At 37.2% G+C, this 10,732-nt stretch overlaps 1 non-coding gene across 1 annotated transcript; it reads left to right on the plus strand.

Moving 5' to 3' along the window:
• Positions 1–10,018: 10,018 nt before the first annotated feature.
• Positions 10,019–10,125, plus strand: LOC121204024 (small nucleolar RNA R71). The gene has a single exon (XR_005898952.1). It is a non-coding gene; the product is annotated as a small nucleolar RNA R71 (small nucleolar RNA).
• The last annotated feature ends 607 nt before the right edge of the window (positions 10,126–10,732 follow it).

The raw sequence follows: 10,732 nt of genomic DNA on the forward strand, positions 1-10,732 counted from the left end.
TTTGAATCATTGCGCGAGTAAACGGGAATAATTTTTGCTAATTCCCTAGTGCGTAGTGGAGATTGGGTTGAATTCAGAATCTAGAAGTTTGATGGGTGGTGGTGGAATTTAGTGGGATTTTATTTTTGAAAAATTATCCAAAAAATTTCTCCCAGCCAACCGTCCACCTCTCCATTTTCCCCCAAAGCACTCATTTTATTTTTCACGTTAATTACTTTCAGGAAAACCTTCTTAGATTTCTTTCTTCTCTCTTTCTCTTGGTTACAGTAAATAACTTTGTGTCGATTTTACTTTGCCTTTTTCACAAAAATTTCTTAATTGATTGTGTTTTCTTTTTATTCTTCGTTGTTACTCTTGTTCCGTGGTGCCGTTCTTAAGCCGTGTAGTGGTTCGGTAAGGTTTTGTGTTTTCTTGTAGAATACCATTTTTGTTGATAGAAGTGTATTCTTTGGTCTAATTGTTTCGTTTACTGTTAGAAGAAGTTGGTGAGTGAAAGCCGTTTTTCCATCGATTTAGAATATTTGTAGGACTGTCGTTATTGTTTAGGTAAGTGATCAAATGCCGAAAGACCGAGTTTCGATTTTTTAATGCCTGTTATTACGATTGTGGCTGATTGATTCATTGAATTTTGTATATCTTCATTAATTGCTCATGTTGAATGATAATTTTATGTTTTGGAAGTGTTCTATTACGTCGAGGTTTAGAAACATTCGTCGAGGTTTAGAAACATTCAAGTGTGTAACAAAAAAACCCAAAAAATAGTGAACAACGTGATGCCAAAAAGTGAATTGTTGATACCACACAATTGTGTGCCAGGTCGTGTGGGCCACACAGGCTGGCCTAGTTGGGCTGTGTGGGCCCATTTTTTTGAATATTTTATCTAGGCCCATATTGAAGTGTGATTCGTGTTTAGTCACTCTGTAGGGTTCATATTGTTTAAATTTGATATTTTGCTATTGTATGTGATATGGATTATGTATGTGAATTAACTGCTAGCATGTCAAAATGTGATATTCGTATTTGATCAGTAATCTAATAATTTTGTTAACATGTTTTAATATGTAATGCATGTATAACACATGTGCATCTGAGTATGTAATACGTTCTGATATGTGCATTGGGGTGGGATAATGATGTGATGGAGGAAGTGTTCTAGCAATTTAACTACATATTGATATTAGTACACCCTCGTTGTCAAACAACTCAGGGTGGCGGGTCATCATTTCTGGCCAACCCGATATGACTTATTTTTTGGTATCAACCACATATCTGATCCAGTGGCTTAACCACACTTATTTGATTCTAGCTGATTACCGCATTATTTCTAGTAGTTTGACTGCACTATTCTGAAATGTGACATACGTTTCACTTATAAAAGTATGGGGTCGAACGGGCTCTTGTAGTCCTATTGGTGTGTATTGGTAGGACAGAGATGGTGTGTAGCAAATGGGGGTAGGATATGTGTTTGCATCTATATCTGCATTTGTATTTGTCTCTGGAACTGCATTTGTGATTGTATCCAAAAACCGCATATGTACTTGTATTTGTATCCATTCTATTTGTTTGGGTTGTGTTACACATTGAGCTTGTAAGCTCACCCAATTTTCTCGACTTTTCTGGTAATCAGTAAGTTTAGGACCAAACGACGCGCGGGAGCTTGAATTGTTTTCTCGATTAATTAAATATGATAGTTTACGTTATTAACTTTTCTAGACTTTTGGACTGTAAATATATTTTTACTTTGTTTTTGATTTTTGTTTTATTCGTCGATTTTTGGCATTTTTAACATAAAACTGCAAAATCATACGAGTTAACTACTTGAAATTCAATTTTCAAGTAAAACTCTATAAATTTTTCACTGCTAAACTAAAAAAGTGATTAAGTGATTTTACTATAAAATAAGTGTTTTCGGGTATGAGATTTTCTAAAGAATGCATGAAAAGTTTAGTTAAAAATTATTATTTTCTAACCATTTGATTTCCAAAATAAGATGTGTTACGAGAACAAAGGGTTAAAGTTTTAAAATTTATCAATGTCACATTCACACTTGGGTCATAACTTCTAGGCTGGGTGTGGAGTGTTATATTTAGTGGTATCACAGTCAGGTTGCAAAACTCGGGCTGTCATTTTTGGGTTTAAAATTTTCCTTTATGAAAATTATTTTAATTCGGAATTTGAAATTCTGATAAAATTTGATATCTAGTTATAAAATGTGAACTTGAGCCTCTGGTGCCGGTCCAAGTAAGAAACTCTTTACTTTAGTTACTTTAGTTATATTTACTTTAGTACTGTAGTAAAGTTGTTGAACTTTAGAAACTGTAGAATAAAACTTTCCTACTTACGAAAAAGAGACTGAGTTATTTCTGCTAAATATTAAATTTAGGATTTTTAATAACTTAAGCTAAACATTAAATTTCTGAATTGTAGATAAATATTATGAGTGCTCGTGGTGTACGTGGTCGTAGTGTGCGAGAGCGCGATGAATGTAGTCAAGTGGCTGATGATCGTGAAACTAACTAAAAATTTGACTTAAGGTAAGCGCACCTATCGAACAGTAGTATAGTTATGGAGAGACAGGAAATATCGTATCAACGAGGACTAAAAGTACTAGTAATTACTATCTTTTTATTATATAGCCTAAGAATTAAAGGATGTTTTTAAACTAAACTAATTTTCTAATTTAACTAAGATTACGACAGAGATGAAAGTTGGAAAATACTTTAGAAAAAAACCAATGGAGAAGACAATACCCAAGAAAGAATCCACTTAGACTTCACTTATTACCTTTGACTTAGACGATTTATTCACTTGACTTATTCCGTATAAATCCCTGATTCATGTTATTATCCCTTTCGAGACTAAAAACAACTGACTCTAGGTTGATTAATTGAAATCTCTTTCTAATTAAAACCCTTATTGTCGCATTAACTCGATCTATGGATTCCTTTATTAGATTTGACTCTAATCTGATAGATTTATGTCGTCCTATCTCTAGGATTGCAGTCAAATCTGCTTAATTATGGATGATCTACTCTTAAACAGGGACTTTTGCTCTACTGGATAAGCACATCAAGAACCTGAATTAATATCCTGGAATATTAAAGCAAGGGTTAAAACTCACAATTAAGAATAAGAACAAATATTTATCATATAAATCAAAGAGTAATAAGATTCGTCTTAGGTTTAATCTTTTTTAGGTATTTAGGGGGTTTAGTTCATAATAATAATGGAAAACATCTCAAAGTTTGGAAAACAACAAAACATAAAGAACCCCAAGAACTTCTAGGAAATTGGATGGAAATCTTCAGTCTTGATGTAGATCTTGGCTCCGAGGTGATTCCGATGGCTATTCGTGAGTATTTTCTGCCGCCAACTCTGTCTATCTCTCTAATCCTCTTCTAGGGTGTTTATATAGGCTTTAGAATGCTTCAAAACCCTCAAAAGTGCCTTTTTCGAATAGAACTAGGCTTGGGCTCGTCAGAGACACAGCCGTGTGCAACGCCCGTGTGAAGGTGCTCAGGCCGTGTGCAATACTGAGTTGGTTCTTAGTCGACACAGCCATGACGCACGGGCGTGTGGTCTACCCGTGTGTCACACACGGAAGTGTGAAGCACCCGTGTAGAAGTGCCTAGGTCGTGTGAAACAATGATTTAGGCCCAATTTGTTCGTTTTTGTCCTGTTTCTTGCTCTTTTTGCTATCCTAAGCTCTCCTGAGTATAAAACATGAAATTAAAGGATTAGGAGCATCGAATTCACTAAAACCAAGAAGAAATCATTCATAAATATGCCAAGCATGGGGTAAAAATATGTATAAATTACGGTTTATCAAATATCCCTACACTTAAGCATTTGCTTGTCCTCAAGCAAAATCCTCAACTCATAATCAAAATAAATTCTTCTCAACTTATAATTCTCATCAATAATGTTTCAAAATAATTCACAAGTAATCATTTATTGAAAATTTAACTAAAAGAACATTAAAGCTTCAAATAGTCAAAGTTGATCATTTTAATCATAAAATTATAGGCATCCCCCTTTGTCTAAATAATTATTTTTAATTCCAAATTGACATTGATTGACATCCTCACTAAAAGTTCACTCAAATCACTCAATGTGTTTAAGGTTCAATGATTAAGCACTCATTAGTTAAACATGAAAAGTTATTACCATAGGCTTGCATGAAAATCAAATCTCCACCACTATAAATGAGATGATACACAAATCAAAAGGTCTTTGAAGGGTTGTAATAGGGCTTTGGGATAAGGTGTGGATAAAGACTGAAAAAGAAATGGTTAGAATCGAGTTGAACTTGATAAATTACCTAACTGGAAAACTTGAATAAACATGAGCTTCATCTCAGAATATGGAATTAAATACTTAAGCTTAAAAACAAAGAATTACTACCAATATGTATGGTTTTTTTAAGAATAATTGTATAAGAGAAAATTATAAGATTCAAAAGAAAGACAATAGTTAGGCAATTAACAAAATCAAATATCGACAAAAAGGGACTCAATAAATTAGGAAAAATTCTCAACGAATTAAAAAGTATGATATGGGGGTTAAAATTTAGGGTAAAATTCAAAAAAAAATAGTTTGTTAAGCTCAAAGGGGTTCACTAAGGGTTAATTGTGAGGGTAGGCTTTTTATGGGGTAAATAGGTTAAAACCTAAGTGCCTTTATCATTTTAGTATATCAAATCAAGGGTGTGGTCTCGACACGTATAATCGATGCAAGTTCTAGAATAACAAATCAATGTTGACACACTCATAACCAATAAAATCAATGAGCAAGAAAGATTTATGCTCTAAAAGGCTCAAAATCTCACGAAAATTATAGGTATTTGATGTCAATCCTTGTAAACTCAAAACTTCAAGATAATACCTCAATTCAGGGAAACAACCTAGCAATTTTATTTCTCAAAAGTTTCAACTTATCATACTTGATTCTCTAATGTCTTAAAGTTTAAACAATCAATGCACAGTTACCTATGATTTTCTTCAAAAACGTAATAGAAATCATAAATCAATCAGAATTCACTCTAATACTGATATGATAAAATTATTTGAGAACAAGATAAAAATTCAAGGATTTCTGATAATCACATAAATAACCTCCCCACAATTAAGATGTACATTGTCCTCGATGTACAAAGATATATAATATTAATATAAGCATAATATCAAAAGAAAGGGAGAAAAGCGAAACTGCCCTGAATTTTGGATAAAATCCTTGAAATAGCGAAGGCTGGATTTGTAGATATGACCAATGGAAGACATGATTCTGAGTTACTAATAAGAAAATAAACACCACTGTGGAAGAGAATTAAGGCTTACTCGATAATAACCATTAAGAAAAACATAGTTCAAAATCTAAAAACATAAGTCTTCAAAAATAAATAAAAGAAAGATAAAATGAAAATAAAGATAAAAATAAAAATAAAAAATAAAAATAAAATAGATGGACTCAAAGGTCCTCATCATCGGTGTCATGATCCGATGGCACTGGAGGAGCGATATGGAGGTGCTCGTGAATCTGTCGCAAAGTTTCATCGATACTATCAAACCTCGCATCATGATTGTCGAACCTCCAAGCACAGTACTGATGAAAATCAGTGAACTCCTCGAATGACACTCCTCAAAAGCTGGCAATAGAAGGAGTGTGATGGCGACTCGATGGTGGAGGCTGTGGTTGATCCTCGTGAGGGGGAGGGACATCATCAGTAATGTCCTCCGGCTCATCCTAGTCATCAGACTGAACGAGTCTGTACCGGGGGGTCGAATACACGGTGTCGCTCTATCATCCTCATGTGGATGATGCTAGATATTCCTTGAGGAGCCATCTGGCCTACTAATGTGAGTGTTGATGACATCTCTGGAGTGTCGAAGAGGCTGAAGTGCCGAGTGATGCGAGTCACGTAAGGACCAAGGCAAATGGGGCCCCTCTTATGGCGATCCGTCTGGTGGCGAAAGGCGAGGGCGATAAAATAAGCCAAGTAAAATACGTGGCCAGTCGTCATGCTCCATAAGAAGTACGCGTCGGTGGTGCTAACTACTCCGGTGCTTTCTCTCCTCCCAGTCAAAGTGTGAGCCAAGATGGCATGAATGTAGCGTAGTGCTGGAGGGAGAGATGTTACCTTCGAGCGACTGGTGTCATAGGGAACCGTGCTCGCCGTAAGGTCGGTCCAACAGCAAGATGGAAAATAGTGTATGTGACAGTGAAGTTGTAGAAAATTCTCTGAAGCCATGAACTCCTCCTTATAGAGGTCCAAAGCAGCTCCAAACATTGGGTACACTCATATGCCTGACAAGTCCACCAAGTCTAAAAACGACAGTACCAGCCTCGTCATGTGTGTTCATCACGTGCTGTAGGTGGAAACTAGTGTAGAATTCCAATGTCAACTCTAAATAGGTAGGCTTGATAATTGAAAAGAACCGATCCCACGGGGTAGTATCAAGATGGAAGCGAATAAGGTGAGCAACTTGGACCTGCTCCAAAATGGCCCAATTGATACATCGGCTCACACCTATCGGTCGTATGCAAAGAAGCTGAAACATGTCTTCCTATGGGTTTGACGAGAACCAAAGTAAACGGTGGCGAGCTTCGGTCGAAGCGCTCGAGAAGGTTGCGCCAAGACCCTTCCGCTTTTTTGAAGCGAGGACACAGTATGCCTCTTGTGTTTGTCATGTTATACCTGTCAAAATAAAATGCTGTATCAATAAATAATGTAGCACGAAATAAAATCCAAATAATCCTAAAGAAAATTTAGCTCCTAAAACAATATGTGTAGAGACTAAAAGTATGTAAAAATCAGAGTTTTGAGTCATTATTAATCAAGAAGTAAAAAGGGACCAAATAACTAAGTCTAAAATTATAAGACAGTCCTAAAAAGTGATAGAAACAGGGAATAGTGCAACGACAGAATAGTAATACTACTCAATTATAACTTGAAAAAGGACTAGAACTAATATAGTAAGACAAACAGGATTATTTATTATTAAGATTAATACTAATGAAAATAATTAAAAATAATATAACAAAAATAAATAAAGAGACACTAATACTAATTAATATAAATAAATAAATAATTATAATAAAGAAAAAGAAAGGGTAAAAAGGGGTAACCGATGCAGGTGAGGAGGTGATGGTCGAAAGGCGGCGAGGCGGTGGGGGTGAAGGTCGGGTTGGATGGAGGTGCTACTTGCTGGTGTGGCAGCGTTGGGGAAGGCACGGGCGTGGCAAGTAAAGTCGTGTGGTACGCGGTGGGGTAGGGTTGTGGGTATGAGGAAGAGTTGAAAAGAAAAAGAAAATGGAGGAAAGAGATGGGGGAAGGAGGAAAAGAAAAAAAAAAGAAGAAGGGGAAGCTAAGGGTAGCCGGATTGTGAGGGGAGGGAGGCTGTGACGGCTAAGGTTGGGGGGAAGGAATTTTGAGAAGAAGAAGAAGAAGTTAGGGTTGGGGGTTTAAAAAGGGCACACGATCGTGTGAAGCCCGTGTCGCACACCCGTGTGGATTGTGTTTAGCCCGTGTTTATCGCGAAAATTTAATGTCTAATCGTCACACGGCCTGAGGACACGCCCGTGTGGAGGTCCCGTGTGGTACACATGGCCGTATAAGATGTTGTTCGCTTCTCCCACACCTGTGTGGTGCCTCACACGCCCGTGTGTCCGAACACAAGGCCGTGTTCCTTGCCCGTGTGGCTCCTTGACTTATTTAAATTTGAAAATTTTGCTCCAGTTTTCACACAGCCTAGGACACACCCGTGTGTCCCGGCCGTGTGCTTCACATGGCCATGTTGCACTGCCGTGTGGATCAAATTCATGGCCATGTGGCTCGATACTTGGGGAATTTTTAGCCCTGTTTCCACACGGCCAAGGATACGCCTGTGTGTCCCAACCGTGTGGGCCATTGTACCTGCACAAAACATTAAAAATAGCTTAAATAAACTAGTTTGTGGTGTTAGTGCTCGGGTTGCCTCCCGAAGATCGCTTATTTAGAGTCTAAGCTCGACTTACCTCTCATTCGCATGATTACAGCGGATCGCAGAGTCGAGACTCCTCACTATCAATTGTATTATCCATATAAAGTTTAAGTCAAGTAATATTTACCTTAAAAGTGTCGAATTGAGAATGATTTTCCTCGACTGTACCATATGGGAAAACATTCAGTACTGTGAAAGGAGTTGCTCCGTCTGTATTAAGCTCTGAAGTAACAATTCGGAGGTCCTTGTCATCTAACAATACTTTATCCCCAACCTTAAATTGCATTGTTTCATCCCTGGGCTTATCGAGGTGTCGCTTTGATTTATCGTGTACTTTTGGTTTCTCCTTGACATGTGTTCGCCATTCGTCTAGTTCATCGATCTGAAGCTTTCATTCTTTGTGGGTCACTCCATTCTTGTTGCTTTGATTAGAATGAGGCAATATCATGTTCGTCCTAGGAGATTCCTGCAAAGAAGTTTGAGTTGCAACTTTACTCAAATTAACAAAATTTAAACAATCATCTCGATTACTGGATATATTAGCAAAATCACGAGCTTGAAGCTTAATCGTGTCATCACCTACACGAAGTATCAATTCACCTGTGCCAACATCAATGGTAGTTCTAGCAGTTGCTAAAAAGGGCCTTTCTAAAATTAAAGGTACGTCACTATCCTCGTCCATGTCTAGAACAACAAAGGCAATTGGGAATATAAATTTATCAATTTTGACAAGTACGTCTTCAATAATACCCCTAGGAAATCTAATTATTTTATCTGTCAATTGAATGTTCATCCTAGTTTATTTGGGTTTCTCTACACCTATTTGCGTAAACATTTTATAGGGCATGAAATTAATACTAGCCCCTAAATTAGCCAAAGCATTGTTAACAGCTAAACTACCAATTAAGCAAGGAATCGTAAAACTCCCTGGATCTTTCAGTTTGTTGTGTAGCTTATTTTGTAGAATGGCTGAACAAACTGCGTTCAATTCCACATACAATGTATCATCCAACTTCTGCTTATTTGTTAAAAGCTCCTTTAAAAATTTAACTGCGTTTGCCATCTGCGAAAGAGATTCAATAAATGATAAGTTAATATGTAATTCTTTAATAATTTAAGGAATTTTCCAAATTGTTCGTCCGTGTGGTCTTTCCTTATTGCACTGGGGTATGGTACACGAGGTTTATATTCTCTACTTACCAGTTTTTGCTCACTGTGATTCACCTCATCCTTACCTTTACTTACTACAAATCCTCACCTCGGTTCTGGTTCAGGTTCAACTAACCCTTCTTCATCACGAACAGTAATCGCATTAACTGCTCTCTTGGGTTAGTTTCAGTATTACTCGGCAAGCTACCTTGTGGTTGTTCGAAAATCATCTTTGCCAATTGGCCTATTTGATTCTCGAGCCCTTGAATTGATGCTTGCTGATTTTTAAGAGCTGTCTCGGTGTTTTGGAAATGTGTTTTGGATACCGTTATAAATTTCGTTAGCATCTTTTCAAGGGTCAGCTTCTTTTCCTATTGGTAAGGTGGTTGTTGAAAACCCAGAAGATGTTGTGGTCTTTGATTTCCTTGACCACCCAAGAAAAATTGGGGTGGTTCCTCCAACCTGCATTATAAGTGTTACTATACGGGTTATTTTGAGTTTTAGAATTATTGCCCATTTTTCGAACTTGTTCCTCCTCGATGCTAGGGTTGAAGGATGGATAATCTGTGTTACGTACTCCTCCATTTGAATCACACCTCATCACTGGATGTCCTTGAGTAGAACTATACAAACCATCAATCTTTTTATTTAAAAGTTCTACATGGTTAGATAGCATAGTGACCGCGTCGAGGTTGAAAACACCAGTTGCTTTTGTCGGCTTCGTTCTCATGACTTGCCACTAATAGTTATTTAGTGACATCTCTTCAATAAATTCATAGGCCTCTTCAGGTGTTTTGTTGTTTAAAGTTCCACCGGTGGCTGCGTTGATAAGTTGCCTTGTTGAGGGGTTCAAACCATTGTAAAAAGTCTGAACCTGTGGCCATAGAGGTAACCCATGGTGAGGGCACCTTCATAATAAGTCCTTGTATCTCTCTCATGCATCATAAAGAGTTTCTAAATCCATTTGCACAAAAGAAGAGATACCATTCCTCAATTTAGCCGTTTTAGCCGGTGAAAAATATTTAAGTAGAAATTTTTTGGTCATTTGTTCCCAAGTAGTGATTGACCCTCATGGCAACGAGTTCAACCACTATTTAGCTTTATTCCTTAATGAAAAGAGAAATAATCAAAGGCGTATGGCATCATAAGAAACACCGTTGATTTTAAAAGTGTCGCAGAATTCTAGAAAATTTTCCAAATAAGTATTTGGATCTTCGTCCTGCAGACCATCAAACTGAACAAACTATTGTATCATTTGAATCGTGTTAGGTTTCAGTTCAAAATTATTTGCAGCAACAGCAGGTCTAACTACACTCGATTCAGTTCCTGTTAAACTAGGTTTAGCATAATCATACATAGTGCGCGGAGCAAGATTCTGTTCTACTGGATTTGTAACAATCATAGGAGGTAGCAGATTATTCTGATTATCAGCCATCTCCTCGTTTATAATATGGATATCATCCTCTTGCCCTTCCTCTATGTATTGTAGGCTTCGCCTAATTTCTCTTCAGTTTCTGCGAGCTGTGCTCTTGATCTCACTGTCAAAAAGTAGAGGTCCTGATGGGTTCCTTCTAGTTATAAACTAGAGACACCTGCCAGAGGCA

The sequence above is a fragment of the Gossypium hirsutum genome, chromosome A07, assembly GCF_007990345.1.
Source record: "Gossypium hirsutum isolate 1008001.06 chromosome A07, Gossypium_hirsutum_v2.1, whole genome shotgun sequence".
Classification (NCBI taxonomy): domain Eukaryota; kingdom Viridiplantae; phylum Streptophyta; class Magnoliopsida; order Malvales; family Malvaceae; genus Gossypium; species Gossypium hirsutum.